The sequence below is a fragment of the Chiloscyllium punctatum genome, chromosome 13, assembly GCF_047496795.1.
Source record: "Chiloscyllium punctatum isolate Juve2018m chromosome 13, sChiPun1.3, whole genome shotgun sequence".
Classification (NCBI taxonomy): Eukaryota; Metazoa; Chordata; class Chondrichthyes; order Orectolobiformes; family Hemiscylliidae; genus Chiloscyllium; species Chiloscyllium punctatum.
Genome location: NC_092751.1, coordinates 59,705,282 through 59,727,482, shown reverse-complemented (window position 1 = coordinate 59,727,482; position 22,201 = coordinate 59,705,282). Strand labels below are relative to the sequence as shown.

Sequence of the window (22,201 nt, the reverse complement as noted above, 5' to 3'; positions counted from 1 at the left end):
TACTCCCAGGGCAAATCCTCCCTGTCTGTACACCACTGTGCCACCACCTCTGCCTGGTCTGTCCTGCCAGTGAGACAGGACATATCCAGAGATTTCAGGAGAAAGTGAAGACTGCAGATGCTGGAGATCAGAGTCAAGAGTCTGGTGCTTTAAACGCACAGCAGGTCAGGCTGATAACGGGCTTAGGCTTGAAACGTCGATTCTCCTGCTCCTCGGATGCTGCCTGACTGCTGTGTTTTTCCAGCACCACACTCTCGATGTCTTGAGATGGTGATGGTTGTGTCTGGTCATTGTTTGTGAGGGATAATTGCGTGAGCATGACTATGTCAGGCTGTTCCTTGACTAGTCTGTGAGACAGCTCTGCACATTTTGGCACCAAAAACCATATGTTCGTGAGGAGGACGTTGCACTATCGAGAGAGCTGATTCTGTGGTTGTAATTTCTGGTGCTTTGTTAGTTGCCAACTGGTCCATCCAGTTTCATTCCTGTGTTGAGACTTTGCAGTGATTAACACAGTGAGTAGCTGTCTGGGCCGCTATCAGGTTGGCAGGATTTTTTTCGCCATTGACAATGGTTTCATGGAGATCAGGAGATTCCTAATACGTTGTTTTTTTTCTTGAATTCAGATTCCACCATCTGCCAAGATGGGATTCGAACCAGGACTTCAGATGTTTGTTTTAATATTCTGGATAAAAGCTAAATACATCAGGTTTGTTCACTCATTTTAAATATCACTAACCCTGCTTTTGTTTCTTTGTAAAACACTGTCCATCATCCTGTCTCCTCCATCCTCCCCTCCAACAACGAGTGAGGAGCACATGGAGTATCTCTGTCACTAAGACTGAGATAATCCGATCTGCTGCTTATCTCCCTCCCACTAGCCCACTGAGCCAAACTGACTCACGTGGTGTTCCTGGTTTTTGTCCTAAACCTACCTCTTTCTCCAGTCTCTTGTCAAGCCTGATCAGAGCTCACCTTGACCCTTTACCGTAATCTCACTAAACTCACTTTCCAACTCTCTTTCCTCCGCTGCCGCCTCATCACTCCCCCTCGCCAATTCATAGATATTGTTCCTTGTTCTGTCTTTTGGTCTTTTTTTGGTTATGTCCTTCTCTCCCATTTTGTGAAAAACTGATATTTGACCTCACCGTTATTGGAAACTCCTGCTCCATCTCCACTCTCCCTTTCCTTTCTGAATTCCTTGCATTTGGTGTCCCTCAACGATCTATCCTTGGTCTCTCCTGTATCTCACGTACATAGTGCCAGGAGGTGATATCATCCAAACACACTGTGTTAGGTTTGACAGGTACACTGATGATGCCCAGCTCTTCCTCCCCATCATCCCTCTCCATTACTCCACTGTTACTCAGTTATCAAACTGCTTGTCACATTCCCACTTCTCGATTAGCTGCAATTTCAGCCAATGAAACATTGTCATGGTTAAACCCATTGCCTTACCTTTCCCTTTCTGCTAAGCCCCTCCCTCTCACTGGGAACTCTCTGAAGCAGAACGACACTCTTCACAATATTGCTGTTATATCTGACCCCAAGGTGACCTTCTGATCAGACATCCACACAATAACAACACCAGGAATTCCAATCTCTTAAACGTTGCTTTTCTCCACCTCACCCCAGCTCTATTGCTACTGAAACCCCTTACCCACGTCTGTGTTGCCTTAAACTTGAATCCAAAACAGAACCCTTGATTCCGTGACTCAGAATCTGGTTTCAGACTCCCCTCTCAGTATTTACCCTCAGACACATCCCCTCTGTATTTATCCTGTCAAACCCCTTAAGAATCCCATCTGTCTCAATGGGATCACCTCTCTTTCTCCAAAATCCAGTGAGTAGAGTCCCAACCTTTTCAGCCTTTATTTAGAAGATAATCCCTCCAAACCAGGGATCATCTCATTGAATCTTCCCTGAAATGCCTCCAATAAAGTGAGACATTTCCTTATCTAAAGGGACCAAAACTGCTCTCATTACTGCATATATGGTGGTCTCACCAGCACTTCCACACGTTACTGTCAGGTATATACTCCAAACTCTAATACTGAAAAACTTTGAAACAAAACATTCCATTCCCCTTCCTGATTCCCTGTTGTAACTGTGTGGTAGCTTTCTGTGTTTCCTGAACAATTACCCCGGTCCCTTTGTGGTGCAGCTTTCTACAGTTTCCACCATTTAAATAGTACTTTGTTCTTTTATTATCTCCTCCATCTGGCAACTTGTTGCCTCCTTCTCCTGTGCATCTCTCTCTTTTCACATTGGTCAGGATGGAGACAACTTGCTCATCGTTATGCATTAGCCTTTCACACCCAAGTCTTATTGATGAGGCAGAGCGGCAGCACGGAATGAAAGAAAAGAAAGTAATTCTTGTTCCCCATAACTCACTGACGCTTGGATCATTTTCTCCAATGTGTCAAAGAACTGCTGTGTTCAGTCACATGAGATCTCAAGTTGGAATCTCCTAGAAACCCACAGATTTCCCTCTGAGTTGACTGCTGATGTCCTCAAGGGTAATATGTACAGTAATCCTGGGCCACGAGGAGGGGATGGTGTGAGCTTCTAACTTGAACTGACAGTGACAGATTTCATAAACTTGTATTACAGGATATTACAGATGGGCATTCAGTTGGTAATCTCAGTAAATATTCTGCTAAACTGTAATTGAATTACTCAGTATATCAGGATCTGGATATTCGCATTGTGTGTGTGTGAGTATTGTGTTCCAGATCAATCCCATTTGCTTCTTAAAAATTCTCCTTTGAACCATCGCATTCTCTCAAAAGGTCTCCCCAAACCTTCAATGTGTCCTGTAATCCTTTTATGCTGACCTGATGAGTGTAAGCTTTATTATTCGAATGTGTAATTTTTGTTTAAGGATTTCTCAGAGAGGGAGCAGAATATTCTTAAAGGGGAGAATAGCCATTTTGAGGGGAGGCTGTTGTTTATTGGTATCATTGACATAGGAATAGAAGAGTTTACATTATTGGATCATTGGAATCTCTTGTGGGGTAAAATTGACCTCCATCAGAAGGATGGATTGTACTGGCACTGGAAGGGAACAGTTGCTAGTGCTATTCAGGAGGCATTAAACCAGTGAAGGAATGTGGGTAAACCCAGAGAGAGAGTGAGCGAAGAGCTCAGTCTGACGCTGGTACAGTTCAGATGTCAAACAGTCAAGGCAGACAAGGGCAAGACACAGAATGAGCAGCTACACTGCATTTACTTCAACGCAGGAGGCCCGATAGGTCGGGCAGAGGAGCTCAGGGTATGGTTTTGAACATCGCACTGGGATATTATAGCAATTACAGAGGCATGACTTAATGATGGATAGGACCAGCAGCTTAATGTTCCAGTGTACAGATGCTGTAGCAAAGATAGAAAGGGGGCAACAGAGCAGGGGGGGGAGGTATTTTTGATTAGGGATAACATCACAGCTGGGCTTCAAGAGGGTATTCCTGGGAGGACATCCAGGCAGGTTATACAGGTGGGACTGAGAAATAAGAAAGGGATGATCTCCTTATTGGGATGGTACTATTGACCCCTACCCCCCACTTCCCCAATAGTCAGCAGGGAGTTGAGAAGCAAATTTACTAAGAGATCACTTATCTGTAAGAACAGTATAGTTGGGTACAAGACTTGACCTTCTTTGTTATTCATTCACAGGATGAGGGTGTCACTGGCTGGGCCCAAAGGGCAGTAAAGAGTCAACCACATTGCTGTAGGTCTGGAGTCACATGTAGACCAGGTAAGGATGGCAGATTCCTTCCCTGAAGGATATTAGCGAATCTGATGAGGTTTTTTTTTCCGCAATAATCAACAATGGATTCATGGTCTTTAATAGATTCTTAATTCCAAATTTTTATTGAATTCACAGTCCACTGTCTGCCGTGACGGGATCCAAACCCTGGGCCCCAGAATGTTATCTGGGTGTCTGGGTTATCCATCTAGTGATAATCTCACTTGGCCATTTGGCAGGGTGAGTGACTGAGATATCCGTGGAGCAGCTCATCAGCACCAAAGATCCCATGGTCTCTGTGGAAGATAGAAAGGGTTGGGGAAGGAGCTATATCCCTGGTGGTGGGGTCTGACTGTAGGTAGCGGACATAGCAGAGGTTAATGGAGATTAGTGGGTAGCAGGTGAGGACCGGGGGATTATATTCTTATTGTGGTTGGAGGGTGGGGGGAAGGCAGAGGTACAGAAAGTGGAGGATATGCGTTGGAATGCATTGTCGATCAAGTGGGAGGGAAATGCGGTCCTTGAAAGAGGAAACCTTTCTGGGATGTCCTGGAGTGGAATTGCTTCTCTTGGGAGCAGATATGGCAGGGACAGAGGAATTGGGAGTACAGTATCACGTTTTAACAGGAATATACTCGAGGGTAATCAGGAGAGCAAAAAGGGGACTTGAAATATCTCTCGGAAATAGTTTAAGGAGAATCCAAAGAGATTCTACAAATACATTGAGGATAAAATAATAACCAGACACAGAATAGGACCCCTTAAAATCAACAAGGCCATCTATGGAATAACAGGAGGTGGGAGAAATACTATGCTATTCTATTCTAGAGAGTTTGGAGAAATAAATAGTGATAACTTGAAAAGTGTCTATATTACAGAGGAGGAAGTCCTGGATGTCTTAAACAGTAGCAAGGTGGATAAATCCCTGGGACCTGATCAGGTTATCCCAGAAATTTGTGAAAAGCTAGGAAGGTGGTGGCAGTGCCCCTTCCTGAGGTATTTATACCATTGTTTGTGACAGGTGAGGTGCTGGAAGATGGGTGCCATTATTTTAAAAAGGTGGTAAGGAAAGGCCAGGGAACAAGAGAACAGTCAACCTAACAGTCAGTGGTAGGTAAGTTGTTGGAAGGGATTCTGAGGAACAGGATTTACATGTATTTGGAAAGACAAGGATTAATTAGGGATAGTCAACATGACTTTGTGTGTGGGAAATTCTCTCTCTCTAACTTGATTGAGTTTCTTTGAAGATGTGACAGAGATGATTGATGAAGGCAGACTGTGGACGTTGTCTATATGGACCCTGAACGATGTTCCAAACAGCAGACTGGTTAGCAAAGTTAGATAACATAATCTGTTGGGAGAACTAGCCATTTGGATACAAAACTGGCTTGAAGGGAGGAGGCAGAGGGTGGTGATGGAGGGTTATCTGTGGACTGGAGGCCTGTGAGCAGCATTGTCCTGCAGGAATGGAAATGGGTCCTTGAATAAGTGACTTGGATGTTCATATATGAGATATGGTCAGTGGGTTTACAGAAGACACCAAAATTGGAGGTGTAGTGGACAATGAAGAAGGTTAGTTCAGAATGCAACAGAATCTTGACCAGATGGGCCATTGGAGCGAGGAATGGCAGACTGGGTTCAATTTAGACAAATGTAAGCTGTTGGATTTTGGAAAGGCAAATCAGAGCAGGACTTGTACACTTAATGGTACAGTCCTTGGGAATGTTGCTGAACATAGAGACCATGGAGTGCAGGTTCATTGTTCCTTGAAAGTAGAGTCGCAGGTAGGCAGACGAGTGAAGGTGGTGTTTGGTATGCTTATATTTATTGGTCAATGGATTGAGTACAGAAGCTGGGACGTCAAATTGTGGTTGGACAGGACATTGATTAAGCCATTTCAGGAATTATGTTTTAAGTTTAAAATTCCCTGTTCTGGAAAGGATGTTGTGAATCTTGAAAGAGTTCAGACAAGACTTACAAAGACTTTGCTAGGGTTGGAGGATTTGGGCTACAGGGAGAGGCTGAATAGGCCAGGGTTAATTTCCCTGGAGAGTCAAAGACTGAGAGGTGACTTCATGGAGATTTACAAAATCATGAAGGGCATGGATAAGGTGAGCAGCCAGGGTCTTTTCCCCCCAGTTAGGTGGGTTCAAAACAAGATCACATGGGTTTACGTTGAGAGGGCAAAGATTAAAAACGGATCTAAGGGGCAAAGTTTTCAAGCTGTGTGTGGTGTATGTGTGGAATGAGCTGCCAGATGAAGTAGTGGAGGCTGATACAATTACAACATTTGAAAGGCATCCGATTGGGTACATGAAAAGGAAGAGTTTCCAATGATACGGACCAATAGCTGGCAAATGGGGCTCCATTTGTTGAGGATTCCTCGTTGTCATGGACAAATTGGACCAAAGGTCTGTTTCTGTGCTGTACATCTCTATGACACTAATAAATGAAAATGAGATGTGTTCCTCTTTTGTGGAGAGCTAGCAGAAGCACAGATAATTGTCCTTGGAGCTGAGAAGGTTAAGCAGTGATTTTGACCAGGTGCAAAATTGTTTCTAGGATCTCTAATCTGCAGAGAGAGGGGAATTGTTAACAATGTCACAATTTTAATAACTATTTTCAGGTAATTGGCAAATAATGTGAATATGTGAACATTATTGTATTCAGTAAGTTCTGAGTATCTGGAACAGTCTGAATGGCAGCTGGAGACAGACTCAGATTTTTATTCATAAACAGATTTGGAATCTTACTTTTTAAGGGACAATTTGGGGGTCTATGGGCAAATGGGAAGGGAATTGGGACAGATTTGCAGCATCTCCAGAGGGAGAGGGTACATCCCAAATGGGCTGAATAGCCACCAGGCCCTGTGCTCTGTGATACTGCCCCATTGACTGTGAATGTTGAAGCTCGTCCCAGGGCAGAGAGAGGGAGGATCCCACCACTCACCTCACAATGGGCCTCGATGATTGATGTCAGCGCAGGCCAATGGGGGGCAGAGGGCAGTACTGGAGGACCAGGTTGTACCAGTTTGTCCTCCAACCAATCGGAGTGAATGAGGGCATCCTCAAGGCTGGAACTAAATAAAGGCACATATCGCAGAGATTTGAGAAACTGGAGGACATGAGATAGGGAGCGTTCTGTGGCTGGTGAGGAGTTATATAAATAAGGAAGAGTTGAGGCTGGATGATGTGACAGTGATCGGGAGAGTTGAGGATGGAAGAATTTAGAGTTAGTGAGGATTAGAGTCATAATGTTATACAGCAAGGAAACAGGCCCTGTGGTCCAACCAGTAAATGCCGACCATAATTCCAAACTGACCTAATTGTACCTGCCTCCGCTTGGTCCACATCCATCCAAATATTTCCTATTTATGTACTTATCTGAATGTCTTTTAAATATTGTAATTGTATTCACAGCTCCCACTTCCTCTGGATGTTCATTCCACGTGTGTAATTTTTTTTTAAAAACCCTAATGTCTTTCCTCAAATCTTTCTCATTTCTTCTCAAAATGAATGCACCGGAGTTTTGAATCCCCCTCTTCCCCCGGCCATTCACCTTATCTACACTCTTTCTGATTTTGCAAACCTCTAATAAGGTCACCCTTCAACCTTGTGCACGCCAGTGAAAAAGATTCCCAGCCTATCCAGCCTCTCCTTAGAACACAATCCCTCCATTCATGGCAACATGCTGATAAATCTCTTCTGAACCTGCTCCAATTTAATAATATCCTTCCTATAACAGCACAACCAGAACTGGACAGAGTATTCCAGAAGAGGCCTCCCCAACGTCCTGTACATCCTCAACATAACGTCCCAACTCCTGGACTCAAAGTTCTGAACAATAAAGGTAAGTGTGCTCAGCACCTTCTTAACCAACCTGTCTACATGTAACACACACTTCAAAGACGTGAAGCCCTCGGCCTCATTGTTCCCATATCACTACTCAAGGCCCTACTTTTATTGAGTGTAAGTCCTACCCTCGTTTGTTTTGTCAAGATGTTATATTTTGCATTTATTCCAATCAAAAAAATTTTTGAGTGTAAAGGCAGTAGGAGTATAATTAAGAGTGAAATCAGGAGGCAAAAAAGGGACGTGAGATAGCTTTGGCAAATAGGGTTAAGGATAATCCGAAGGGCTTTTGTAAATACATGAAGCAAAAAAGGCTAACTCGGGAGAAAATAGAGACCCTTAAAGATCAGCAAGGCAGCCATTGTGTGGAGCTGCAGGTGATGGGTGAGATAGGAAATTAGTATTTTGCATTAGTGTTTACTGTGAAGAAGTACATGGGAGATATAGAATGTGGGGAAATAAATGGTGACATCTTGAAAAATGTCCATATTACAGAGGAGGAGGTGCTGGATGAGTGGCTAAGGAGCTGGTGCAGGGGAAAAGGATTCGTGTTTTTTGGATCGTTGTGATCTCCTCTGGAGTAGAGTTGACCTGCATAAGAAGGATGGATTGTACCTGAATTGGAAGGGAGGGAGACTTGCCAGTGATACTCGGGAGGCATTAAACCAGTGAGGGAGTGGGTGTAAACCCAAGAAGATAGTGAAAATAGAGGTATGTCTGAGGCTGGTACAGTTCAGAAGTCAAATCGTCAAGGCAGGCAAGGGCAAGGCACAGAATGAAGACGGACTGAGCAGTTGCACTGCATTTACTTCAATAGAAGAGGCCTGACGGGGAAGGCAGATGAGCTCAGGGTATGGTTTTGAACATGGCACTGGGATATTACAGCAATTACAGAGGCATCACTCAGGTATGGATAAGCCTGGCAGCTTAATGTTCCAAGGTATAGATGCTATAGCAAGGATAGAAAGGGGATAAGAGAGGAGGGGGGAGTGGCATTTTTGATTCGAAATAGCATTATGTTTTTGCTTAGGGAGGATATTCCTGGGAGTATGGTCAGTGAAGTTATTTAGGTGGAACTGGGAAATGAGAATGGGATGATCACCTTATTGGGGTTTTCTGCATGGATTTCGGCTGGGCCCTCTGGTTTCCTCCCACAGTCCAAAGATGTGCAGGTTGGGTGGATTATCCAGGCTGAATTGCCCACAGTGTTCAGGGATGTGTAGTTTGGGTGGATTATCCAGGGTGGATTGCCCATAATGTTCAGGGATGTGCAGGTTGGCTGGCCCTGGGAAATGCAATGTTACAGGGGCAGGTTAAGAGGCTTTCAGGATCAGTATCAATGTGATGGGCTGAATGACCTGTTTCCACACTGTTGGGATTCTCTGATAATTCTACTAGTTTTAAAATCGTTAAAGATAATAATATACCAGATCTAAACGTTAAGGTTCTGAATTGGACAAAGGCCAATTTTGATGGCACAAGGCAAGAACATTCATCTGGCCCCTCAAGCCTGCTCTACCAATAAGATCAGGGCTGATCTTTTCATGGCCTCAGCTCCACATTCCTGCTCTCTCACCATAATCCTTAATTCTTTTCCTGTTCACAAATCTACATTTTGCCTTAAAGGCATTCAAGTTGATAACGTCAAATGCTGCACTCGGCAGGGAATTCCACAGATTCACAACCCTTTAGCTGAAGAAGCTCCTCCTGAACTCAGTCCTAAATCTGCTCCCCCTTATTTTGAGGTAATGCTCTGTAGTTTGACCCGCCCCCAGTGGAAATAGCCTCCCTGCTTCTATCTTATCTACTCCCTTCATAATTTTATTTTTTCCTCTCCAACCTCCCATTCTTCTAAATTACAATGACTATAGAACCAGTTTTCTCAATCTCTCCACATACACCAATCCTCTCAACTCCTGACTCAAACTAGTGATCCTCCACTGCACCCTCTCCAGTGCCAGTACATCCTTCCTGAAGTAAGGAGACCAAACCTGTACACAGTACTCCAGGTGTGGCCTCCCCATCACCCTGTACAGCTGCAGCATAACCATCCCTCTAGCAATGAAGGACAATATTCCCTTCACTGCCATAATTACCTGCTGCACCTGCAAACCAACTTCCTGTGATTCATGCACAAGGACACCCAGCTCTCTCTGCACAGCAGAATGCTGCAAGTTTTCACCATTTCATCATCCAGTTTTCTGTTCAAACGACAAAAATGGATGACCTCACATTTCCCAACATTGAACTCCATCTGCCAGACCCTTACCCACTCACTTAACCTATCTGTATCCCTGTGCAGACTGACAGTGGCCTCTGCAGACATTGCTCTACCTTATCTTTGTATCAAATGTGAACTCTGACACCGTACACTTTGTCCTCAACTCCAAAACATTTGTGTAAATTGCAAACAGTTGTAGTGCCAACACTAATGGGCGGCACGGTGGCAAAGTGGTTAGCACTGCTGCCTCACAGCGCCTGAGACCCGGGTTCATTTCCCGCCTCAGGCGACTGACTGTGTGGAGTTTGCACGTTCTCCCCGTGTCTGCGTGGGTTTCCTCCGGGTGCTCCGGTTTCCTCCCACAGTCCAAAGATGTGCAGGTCAGGTGAATTGGCCATGCTAAATTGCCCATAGTGTTAGGTAAGGGGTAAATGTAGATGTAGGGGTATGGGTGGGTTACGCTTCGGCGGGGCGGTGTGGACTTGTTGGGCCGAAGGGCCTGTTTCCACACTGTAAGTAATCTAATCTAATCTAATCTAATCTAAAAACTAATCCAAACACCCGTTCATCCCCATTCTTTATTTTTTGCTGGTTAACCGATCCTGTATCAATGATAATACATTACCCATAATGCTGTGCATCTTTACCTTATTCAGCAGCCTTTTGTGTGGCAACTTATCGGATACCTTCTGGAAATCCAGGTATACCACATCCACCGAGTCTGCCTTGTCTAACGCACTCGTCGTATCCTCAAGTAATTCCAGTAAATGCGTTCTACATGACCTGTCTTTCCTGAATCCATGCTGTGTCTGCTCAATGAGACCATTTCTACCCAGATATCTCACCACTACTTCCTTGAGAGGTTCAAGCATTTTCTCCATTACAGAAGTTAAGCTAACGGGTCCTTTTGAAAAATAGTGGCACCACATTTGCAGCTTCCAGTCTGTCAAAACCATCCCAGAATCCACCAAATTTTAGTGAATTTTCACGAGTCTATTTGTTATTTCCCCCCCACCCCCGCCATCTCCTTTAGTCCCTGGGATGCAATCCATCAGGGCCTGGAGACCCATCTACCCTGAGGCTGTTATCTTTCCCAACATTTCCTCTTTACTGGGAATGATTGCTTCTGTATCCTCATCTGCCGTTGCCTCCATAGGCCTGCGACAATGAGAGTATATAGATAGAATGTTCCTGTTAAGGCCAAGGCTGGTAGGTGTAGAGAATGCCGCCTGTTGAAAGAAATTGAGGGCCTAGTCAAGAAAATGAAGTAGTCGTATGGCAGGTATAGACAGCTGTGTTTGTGTAAATCCCTAGAGGAGTATAGGGGTAGTAGGAGTATACTCGAGGTAAACCAGGAGGGCAAAAAGGGGACATGAGGTAGCGTTAGGAAATAGGTTTAAGGAGAATCAAAGGTGATTGTACAAATACACTAAGGACAAATGAGTAACCAGGCAGATAATAGGTAACTGCAAATCAAGGCTGTCTGTAGAACCGCAGGAGGTGAGAGAGATTCTGTATGAACGGAGAGGTTTTACAAACAAAATGTGCACATCGGAAAACACAAATTTGAACATCACAGTCTTGTGTTTTCAGTAAACGGGGAATTGCCTCAGTGTGGCTGCAGGCATGAGTGCGCGCCGCCATCTTTCTTTGGGGCAAGAATTCACTGGACACGTGCGGAGCCACCAGCTTTGTAGGGGGCAAGGTGTAGCCAGGCGCATGTGCAGCCTTTCTCTGGTACAGAGTCATTGGGCAGGATTTACACAGAGCACATTCAAACTCCGAGAAATGGATGTTTATTTCTGGATTTGTTTCATCATTCATTTAAATGATTTGGTATCGTAAATGAGTTTGCAAGTCATACAAAATTAGAGATATTGTGGATAATGAAGAAGGTTACCTCAGATTACAATGAGATATTGATCAGATGGGGTTTAATTTAGATAAATGTGAGGTGCTGCATTTTGGAAAAGCAAATCAGGGCAGGACTTATACACTGAATGACAAGGCCCTGGAGATGTTTGCGGAACAAAGAGACCTTGGACTGCAGGTTCATAGTCCTTGCAAGTCAAGGATAGGATGATGAAGAAGGTGTTCAGTATATTCTCCTTTATTGGTTCGAGCATTGAGTATAGGATGTGGGAAGTCATGTTGCTGTACAGGACATTCGTTCGGCCACTTTTGGAATAGTGTGTGCAGTTCTGGCCTGCCTCCTATCAGAAGGGTGCTGTGAAACTTGAAAGGTTTCAAAAAAGACTTACAAGGATGTTGTTAGGGTTAGAGGATTTGAGCTACAGGGTGAGGCATAAAAGGCTGGGGCTGTTTTCCCTGGAGTGCCATAGGCTGAGTGGTGATGTTATGGAGGTTTATACAATCATGAGGGGCATGAATAGAGTAAATGAACAAGGTGTTTTCCCTGGAGTGGTGGTGTCCAGAAGTAGAGGGCATTGCTATAGGGTGAATGGAGAAAATTTCAAAGGGGCCTAAAGGACAACTTGTTCATGCAGTGGGTGGAATGAGCTGCCAGAGGAAATGATAGAGGCTAGTACAATTAAAACATGTTAAAGGCATCTAACTGGACATATGATATGATTAGGAAGCGTTTCCAGGGATATAGGCCAAGTGCTGGCAAATGGGAATAGACTAGGTTCGGATACCTGTTTGGCAAGGATGAGTTAGACTGAAGGGTCTGTGTCGGTGCTGTACATCTCTCTGACTGTGGGATCATAACAGCTTATACTGTTCTGCTTCATCTCTGGGCTCCCTCCTGACCACTTTGTCAATGTCTAGCTTCCTCAATTTCGAACAATGGGTGTATTTTTGGTCTGTTTGGTTTTTTACTATTATTTTTACAGACATTTTTGTAAGGTAATTTTTCACTGCCGCCCAGCCCCTGACCATGTGTTGCTTATCAATATTTTCCGGAAAATCTTTAACGGTCGAGAATTCCTTTTTCCAATAAGCAAGTGTATCTTCCTTCCAATTCTGACTATCTCATTCTGCACCATTTTCATTCCCTGTAATCCATTTTGAACTCCCTGAAACACCAACTGTGTTTCTCCTTCCACAGATCCCAGTGATTAATGCCAAAGCCCTGTTGCCTGTGGAGAGGGTGATGTTTGACTTTCTTGCACAGCTGCAGTTTGTGTGGTGAAGGTGCTTCCACAATGTGGTTGGGTAAGAGACATTACAGAGTATTCATTCAGCAACAGTAAAGATCTGAAGATAATGTCCAAATCAACAACAGTTTGTATTTTTATTATCATGCTTATAATTCCACAAAAACATTATTTAGAATTTTAAACATAAGGCCAGAGATGTTGATAATAGGTCAGGTGACCAAAAGCATTGTCAAATAAGCAGGTTTTGAGAAATGTCTTAAAGGAGGAAAGCACGCCTGAGGGGTTTTGGCTGTGAATTTCAGACCTTGTTGCTTTGGCAACTGTAAAAGCAGCCACACAGGTGAAGTAATGAATTAACAGATCATTGGGAGTCTCAAACAGAATGGGTTGTCGAGGTCTCAAAGGGTGTGTGACGCAGTGAGCTAGGGATGATCACAACCAGGAATTAAATCAAGGGTGAGAATTTTAAATTGAGGGATATGGACCGGATGCTGGCAGGTGAGACTAGATGGAGTTGGGATATCTGGTCGGCATGGACGGGTTGGATTGAAGGGTCTGTTTCCAAGCTGTACATCACTGTAGCTCTATGTTGTTGATTATGAATATGAGCCTTTTGATGGATCAACAAGTTTTGGTACAAGGGAGTACTTGGGCAACAGAGATTTAGTTTTTCTTGAGATTACAGGGAGGTTGAATGTGGGAAGCTGGCCAGGAGTATGTTTGGATAATGAAGTCTGGAGATAACACTAGGTGGATGAAAGTATATGAGCTGAGAGAAGGGTGGAATCAGCTAGAATTAGTGGCCTTAGAGTGGGACTGGACTGTCACCCTCTCCTCGCCTCTGGGATTCAGCTGGTTGTCAGGTTGTGAATCAGGGCGGTAACACAATTGGGAGCTGAGTGGCCCTGGTGGAGCCTAAAATGAGTGTCACTCAGCTGGCTGTTGCTGAGCAGCTGCTGCTTGGTAGCCCTGTTGATGAATACTTCCATCACTTTACTGCTGATCGAGTGTGGACTGATAGATGGAAATTGCCTGGGTTGGATTGCCCTGTGTTTTTGTGTTGAACATCCCTTGGCAATGTTCCACATTGTCGGTAGATGCCAGTGCTGGAGCGGTACGTGACTTGGTGGGTGGCAAGTTCTGGAGCTCAAACCATCAGTATTATTGCCAGAATATTGGCAGGGCCCGTAGCCTTTGCACTACTTAACCATTTCTTGATGTTATTCAAACTCAACCGAACTGGCTTAAACTCACATCTGTGATGTTAGAAACCACTGGAGAAGGCTGAGATGGATCATCCCACTTTGCACTTCTGGCTGCAGATTGCTGCAAATGCTGTCATCGTATCTGGTGCATGGTGTGTGAGGTTCCTCCATCAGTAAGGGTGGGGATATCTGTGATGCTTCCTCCAGTGAGTTGTTTAATTGTCCATCACCGTTCACAACTGGGTGTGGCAGAACTGCAGAGCTCCATTGGATGTAGGATCACTTCGCTCTGTGGCTTGCTGCTGATGCTGTTTGACATGCAGATGGTCCTGTTTGGTAGATTCACCAGGTTGGCACTTCATTTTTAGGTATGCCTGCTGCTGCTCTTGGCATGCTCTCCTTTACTGTGCATTGTGATGGGTGAGAGCGGGATTTACAAACCCATGCGATTACAGATTGTGCTGGAGTACAGTTCTGCTGTTGATGTCCCACAGTGCCTCAGAGATACCCAGTTTGAGATCCTACATCTCTTCAAAGTCTGTCCCATTTTGAATGGTGATAGTGTCACTCAACACGATGGAGGTTTTTCTCAACTTTAAGCCAAGACTTGTGTTTCCAAAAGGAATGTGTGATGGTCGCTCGTACTGATACTGTCATGGACAGATGTATCTGCAGCTGGTCAGTTCATAACAAAGAGATCAAGTATGTTTTTCCCTCTTGTTGGTATCTTCACCACCCGCTGCAGACTCAGTTGAGCAGCTATGTCCTTCAGGACCTGGCCAGCTCAGTCAGTAGTTCTGTTGCAGAGCTAGTCTCGATTGTGGACATTGAAACCCTGTACCCAGAGTACGTTTTACAAAATTTTACTTCCACAGTACTTCCTCCAAATGTTGTTCAACATGAAGGAGAACTGATCCATCAACCAAGGGAGGATAGTACGTGGTAATCAGCAGGAGCCATGAGATTTCCTGGTGTCCGGAGTCAATGCTGAGTACTCCAAGGGCAAATCCTCCCTGTCTTGTGCCACGACCTCTGCCTGGTCTATCCTGCTGGTGGGGCAGGACATATCCAGAGATTTGAGGAGAAAGTGAAGACTGCAGATGCTGGAGGTCAGAGTCAAGAGTTTGGTGCTGGAAAAGCACAGCAGGTCAGGCTGATGAAGGGCTTAGGCTTGAAACATCGATTCTCCTGCTCCTCGGATGCTGCCTGACCTGTTGTGCTTTTCCATCACCACACTCTCGATATCTAGGGATGGTGATGGTGGTGTCTGGTCATTGTCTGTAAGGGTTGATTTCATGAGTATGACTATGTCAGGCTGTTCCTTGATTGGTCTGTGAGACAGCTCTGCACATTTTGGCGCCAAAATCCAGATGTTAGTCTGAAGGACATTGCACCATCGAGAGCACTGATTCTGTGATTGTATTACATGGTGCCTTCTTAGATGCCGAGTGGTCCATCCAGTTTCATTCCTTTGTTGAGACTTTGCAGTGATTAATACAGTGAGTAGCTGACTGGGCCACTGTCAGGTTGGCAGGGTATTTTTCGCCATTGACAATGATTCCATGGAGATCAGCAGATTCCTAATTCCAGTTATTTTTTCTTGAATTCAGATTCCGCCATCTGCCAAGATGGGATTCGAACCAGGACTTCAGTCGTTTGTTTTAATATTTTGGATAAACGTTAAATACATTAGGTTTGTTCACTCGCTTTAAATATCACTAACCCAGGTTTTGTTTCTTTGTGAAACACTGTCCATCATCCTGTCTCCTCCATCCTTCTCTCCAACAACAAGAGTTTGGAGCACATGGAGTTTCTTTGTCACTAAGACTGAGATAATCCGATCTGTTGCTTCCCTCCCTCCCACTCGCCCGCCGAGCCAAACTGCCTCACGTGGTGTTCCTGGTTTTGTCCTAAACTGACATCTTCCTCCAGTCTTTTGTCAAGCCTTATCAGAGCTCACCTTGACCCTTTACCCTAATCTCACTAAACTACAGACTTTCCAACTCTCTTTCCTCCTCCTCCTCATCAGTCCCCCTCACCGATTCACAGATATTGTTCCTGTTCTGTCTTTTCTGGTTATGTCCTTCTCTCCCAAAATCCTGCTCCATCTCCACTCTCCCTTTCCTTTCTGAATTCCTTGCATTTGGTGACCCTCATGGATCTATCCTTGACCCCTCCTGTATCTCACCTACATACTGCCAGGAGGTGACATTGTACAAAAGCACCATGTTGGGTTTCACATGTACACTGACGATGCCCAGTTCGCTCTCCCCATCATCCCTCTCCATTACTCCACTGTTACTCAGTTATCAAACTGCTTACCATATTCCCACTACTCGATTAGGTGCAGTTTCCTCCAATGAATCATTGTAGTGGGTAAACCCATTGCCTCACAAATTCCTTTCCCTAACTGCTGAGTCTCTCCCTCTCACTGGGAACTATGCAACAGAACTACACTCTTCACAGTATTGCAGTTATATCTGACGCGAAGCTGACCTTCTGATCAGACATCTACACAATCCCAAACACCAGGAATTCCAATCTCTTAAACGTTGTTTGTCTCCTTCTCACCCCAGCTCCATTGCTACTGAAACCCCTTACCCGTGTCTGTGTTGCCTTAAACTTGACGAATCCGAAACAGAACCCTTGATTCTGTGACTGTCTCAGAATCTGGTTTCAAACTCCCCCCTCATTACTTACCCTCAGCCACATCAATATTTATTCTGTCAAACCCCTTAAGAATCTGGTGGTGCGATCTGATTGTAGCTGGTGGAAATGACAGAAGATGATGTGTTGTATCTGGGTGGAAGGTAAGGACTTAAGGGTGTGTTCTATCCTTGTTGAAGTTAGAGGTGCGGGAAGTGGAGGAGATATAGTGGATTGTATTGACCACATGGGAGGGGAAATTGCAGTCCTTGAAATACGGGGCCATTTGGTATGTTCTGGCCTCACTGGAACACTGCAGTAAGCATGAGACAGAGATGTTGGCCAGGGAACAGACTCGTGTGTTAAAGTGGCAGGCAGCTGGAAGCTCAGGGTCTGTTTTTGCAGCAGAACGTAGATCATCAGTTGCCATTTCCGCCACCTCCACTGAGATGCTGCCAGACACAGGTTCCTGTCCCCTCCATTAACAGCTATGCATCCTCCCAGCCAGATCGTAATCAACTCCTCTGTCTTTCCAAATGTTCTAGTCTCTCTTTGGGTTCTGTCCCTGCCTATTGTTTACTCTTTAACCCCTATCTCCTGCAGTACAAAGATCTGCAGATTAGTTGAATTGGCCAAGCTAAATTTCCCATAATGCTCAGGGATGTGTAGGTTAGGTGCATTATTTGTGATAAATATACAGTAATAGGGTTGGGGAATGGGTCTGGGTGGGAGGGACGCTGTGGAACTTTTGGGCTGAATGGCCTGTTTCCACACTGTCAGGATTCTAATTTTCCCAGCTCCCATTGGATCTGAGGAAATGCCACTGGACAGATTTCTGTTCCCAGATGCTGCCAGACCTGCTGAGCTTTCCCAGCACCTTCTGCTTGTTGTTCCTGATTGACACCATCCATACACCTTCCGGGTTTAATTCAGACAGGGGGAGGATCCCACCACTGACCTCACAATGGGGTCCAGCTGATTGATGGCAGCTTCGGACCAATAGGAAAAGGTGGTGGGACTGGTGGGCCAAGTGGAACCAGCTGGTCATCCAAACAATGGGAGTGAATGAGGGGCGTGGCCAATGGGATGACACGTCACCAGTAACTCTGCCTGTGCAGTGCCACGTGACTCGGCCGTTGGTGAACGTGGGAGACGCAAACAGGGAAGGGGAGAGTGGCCTCGGAGACAGAGAGATAATGAGTCACTTTAGACTGGGAAGTTTTAATTACACTCTGTGCGGTTCGTAAATCTGAATTAGAAACTCTTAATCCCGCGTTTGCGGCAGATGGGAAAATGGCTGCGGCCCTCAGGCGGTGAAAGGTCCTGGGATATGGTCGCCATCTTTACTGGGGGCAAGGTACAGTGAGGCACATGTGCAAGTCCCCTTTATAGGATAGGGTAGGGGGGGGGGGGTGCGCCGTGCAACTTGAAGAGAAGCATTTACACATCAAGCACATACCAAGAAAAAACTATGTCTTTATATTCTTCCTGTACTAACTGTGAGTTTTGTTTTGTGAATTCATTTCATAGGATATTAAATCAGAATAATTGAGGCTGGGATCTCAAAAGCAAGTTTTTACAGTCAATGGAGTCATCAGGATCTGAATATCATTGGCATTTAACTGTGGAAGGAGAAAGGTTTGTCTGTTCTGTTTGTGGGAAGATATCTCCAATATTTTTGTTAAGCAGAAAGATGTACAAATTCGTGGTTTGATCACCCTTTGGGTGTGTGCTGTGTTCTGGGCCCTGCAGCTGAGGAAGGAGATGTTGGCCTGAGAGGGAGCACAGATTTATCCAAATTACACCTCATCTCTTTCTCAGAACACTCAGATTTAGACCCAATCACCCACTTCATGATGTTAACCTGTAAACTTCATATTTTCAATTACCTGCAAACTTCCCATTAAAAGTCCTTTTGGACTCAAATTCCAGTACCTTTTCAGGTGGAATGTTCCAGCTTCTGACAACTGTCTGTTCATTCAGAAACTGCTGAGGTCCATGTTGACTCTGGGGTTACAAAGGGTTGAATTGAAAGATGAGGTGCTGTCCCTGAGCTCCCATTGAGATGCATTGGAACAGTACAGGAGGCTGAGGGCAGTGTAGGTGTGAGCAGACAATGAAAATGACAGGGCTGCACTGTGAGGGCTGCTTGGCTCAATGAGAGTGTTTTAGAGTTGGGTGTAAACAGAGTGAGGGGAGACAGGGAGAAGGTGAAGCTGAAACTCTGTTTTAGTTCAGGCCGTTCAGAAATTCACAGTCCCAATGGGAACAACCAGTTTTTAGGTGATACCTGTGGAATATTTGTTAACAGTTTTTAAAGTACTTTTCCTGAGGGCAGTTGAGAGTTAACCACATTGCTGTGGGTCTGGAGTCACATGTAGGTCAGACCAGGTGAGGATGACCGTTTCCTTCCCTACAGGACATTAGTGAACCAGATGGGTTTTCTAACAATTGACAATAGTTTCATGGTCATCATTCGCCTTTCCATTCTAGATTGTATTGAATTCCGATGCCACCATCAGCATGTTGGGATTCTAACCCTAATCCTCGGAACATTGCACATGTCACTCATCTGGCAGGAATACCATTAAGCCATTGCCTCCCTTTTTAGCAATGTTTAAAAGAAAGTTCCATCATTCTACGTGTACAATGTGAGATAAAATACTACAACGTCCATGTGTCAGCCTCTCCAAAAGGTCAATTAACAGAAATTTGTTTGGGGGCGAAATATTTCACTTTTTTGAGGGGGGCGGGGTTTATTAAACAAAAGTGAATCCAGATAAAAATCGTACGCCACGCACATGTAATTTTGGAGGGGGATTGCAGAGACAGGGAGGGTTGTGGGGCCAGAGGGGGATTGTTGTCCAAACATCACTGTGGTGTACATGGACTGCAGCATTTCAGGGAGGCGGTTAACCACCACTTTCTCCAAGACAAGGAAAGGTGGCCAATAAATACTGGTCTGGGCAGCAAACGCAACCCCCAGTGAATAAAACCAAGCAGTGACCTCTCTGAGCTGACTTGCTGTGAAGTTAAAAACCTCTCTGGAAATGGGGTGGGCAGAGAAGAGAAACAGAGACATTTCACAGCTGCCCTCAGAGAGACCTCACCCTTGGAAATACTCAGAGCCAGGGATCAGCTCAGTGAGTTTCAGTCTCTTCAAATATCAATCTTAGTCGGTTTTATTTTATTAAATCTACAATAGTGAGTAAGGTGAGGATTTCTTTTTAATGTCTTATGGTCTCTTGATTAAATGTTTAAGATATAAAACGTAAGCATTAAGTTATTCTCGGGCAGTATTTTTCGAGCAGTAAGACTGTGCCTTTGTCTTGGTCTGTAGATTGTGAAGGCGGAGAGCTGGCCTGTTGTAGAGTGGCGTGCTGTTCCTTTCGGATATGGGAGATTAGGGAGAGTTTCAATGACCCTGATGATTGTCTGCAGGAAGTGTGATTGCAAATCCTATTGGAACGCATGGATTGGTGGAGGAGTGATTAAAGACAGTGAGGAATTGACAGGAGCCTGGGGATGTGATAGGTCGCCGTCTCAGGATTGCAGGATACTGCAGATACAGTCAGGTAGGTGGGTTACCTCCAGGAAAGCTAGGAGGGGTAGGCAGATAGTACAGCAGTCTTCTATGGCTATCCCCATCTCAGACAAGTATACTGTTTTGGAAAATGTAGGTGGTAACAGACTTTCAGGGGAATGTAGCACTGACAGCCAAGTTACTGTGACTGAGACTGGCTTCTAACATAATGTGAGGTATATCCAGTTCCACATGATCGATGGTGATAGGGGACTCTCTAGTCAGGGGCACAGTCTGCCATTTCTGCAACTGACAGGGAGATATCAGAATGGGGTGGTCCTGCCCTGGTGCCAGTGTCAAGGTTGTCTCTCAAAGGGAGCAGAATATTCTCCAAAGGGAGCAGAATATTCTCAAAAGGGAAAATAACCAGTGAGAGGACATTGTACATTGGTACCAATGGCATAGGAAGGGGAAAGAATGGGGTCCTGACGAGCAGGGAGATGTGCTAGTGCTACTGGGGAGGCATTAAACCAGTGAGGGAGTCGGGGTAACCATAAAGAGATAGTGAGAAAAGAGATGAGTCTGAGGCTGGTACTGTTCACCAGTCAGACTGTCAAGGCAGGCAAGAACAAGTCACAGAATGAGGTGGGACGGACCAGTTACACTGCATTTATTTCAGTGCAAGAGACCTGACAGGTCAGGCAGGTGGGCTCAGAGTATGGTTTTGAATATGGCAGCAATATTACAGCAATTACAGAGGCATCACTCAGGGATGGATAGGACTAGCAGCTTAATGTTCCAGGATATATATGCTATAGCAAAGCATAGAAAGGGGCCAACAGAACAGGGAGAGAGGTGTTTTTGCTTAGGGATAACATTATGGCTGGACTTCAGGAGGATATTCCTGGGAGTACCTCCAGGCAAGTTATTTGGTTGGTACTGAGAAATAAGAAATGGATGACCATCTTACTGGGATGTATTATAGACTCTCTCCCAATACTCAGCAGGGAATTGAGACACAATTTTACCAGGAGACATCCATTATCTGTAAGAATAATATGGATGCAATGAAAAGTGGCTTTAACTTTACCAACATGGCCTATGAGTGCTGTAGTGTTAAGGGCTTGGATGGAAAGGTATTTGTTCAGTGTGTACGAGAACATTTCAGATTCAGTTTGGAGGATGGACCTACTAGAGAAGGAACAAAACCTGACCTGTTTTCTTTCTTCATTCACAGGATGAGGCAGTCACTGGCTCGGCCAGCATTTATTGCTGCGTTTACCCAGAGGGCAGTTAAGAGTCAACCACGTTGCTATAGATCTGGAGTCACATGCAGACTAGACCAGGTAAGGATGGCATTTTCCTTCCCTAAAGGTCGTGAGTGAACCACATTGGTTTTTCCAACAATTGACAATGGATTCCTTGTCGTCACTAGATTATTTTTTTCCAGATATTTATTGAATTCACATTCCAAAATCTGCCGTGATGGGATTCAAACCCGGGTCCCCAGAACGTTATCTGGGTCTCTGGATTAACTGTCTAGTGATAATTTCACTCCGTCATCACTGCCTCTTAGGAAATGAGGCAGGGTGAGTGACTGAGGTATCAGTGGGGCAGCACATCAGCACCAACGATCCCACAGTATTGTGGCTCAGTGGTTAGTGCTGCTGCCTCAGCACCAGGGACCTGGGTTTGATTCCAGCCTCGGGTGACTGTCTGTGTTCAAGTTGGCACATTCTCCCCAGTATCTGTGAGGGTTTCCTTCGGGTGTTCCAGTTTCCTCCCACAGTCCAAAGATATGTAGGTTAGTTAAACTACGTTAAATTTCCCATAGTGTCCAGATGCAGTATATGAGGTTTTGGGATGTGCAGGCAAATCTCTGCCTGAT

The 22,201-nt window shown here is 44.9% G+C and overlaps 1 long non-coding RNA gene across 7 annotated transcripts in view; it reads left to right on the top strand.

Annotated features, from left to right (window-relative positions):
* LOC140484543 (uncharacterized) overlaps nt 1-22,201 on the top strand; it is a 40,249-nt gene that overhangs the window by 2,934 nt on the left and 15,114 nt on the right. For 6 of the 7 annotated variants that reach the window (XR_011962273.1, XR_011962272.1, XR_011962269.1 and 3 more), the window contains exons 3-7: nt 627-709; nt 7,490-7,594; nt 15,755-15,837; nt 18,321-18,428; nt 21,551-21,659. This is a non-coding gene — a long non-coding RNA (uncharacterized lncRNA). The remainder of the gene's footprint in view (nt 1-626; nt 710-7,489; nt 7,595-15,754; nt 15,838-18,320; nt 18,429-21,550; nt 21,660-22,201) is intronic. The other variant, XR_011962274.1, reaches the window with a different exon arrangement.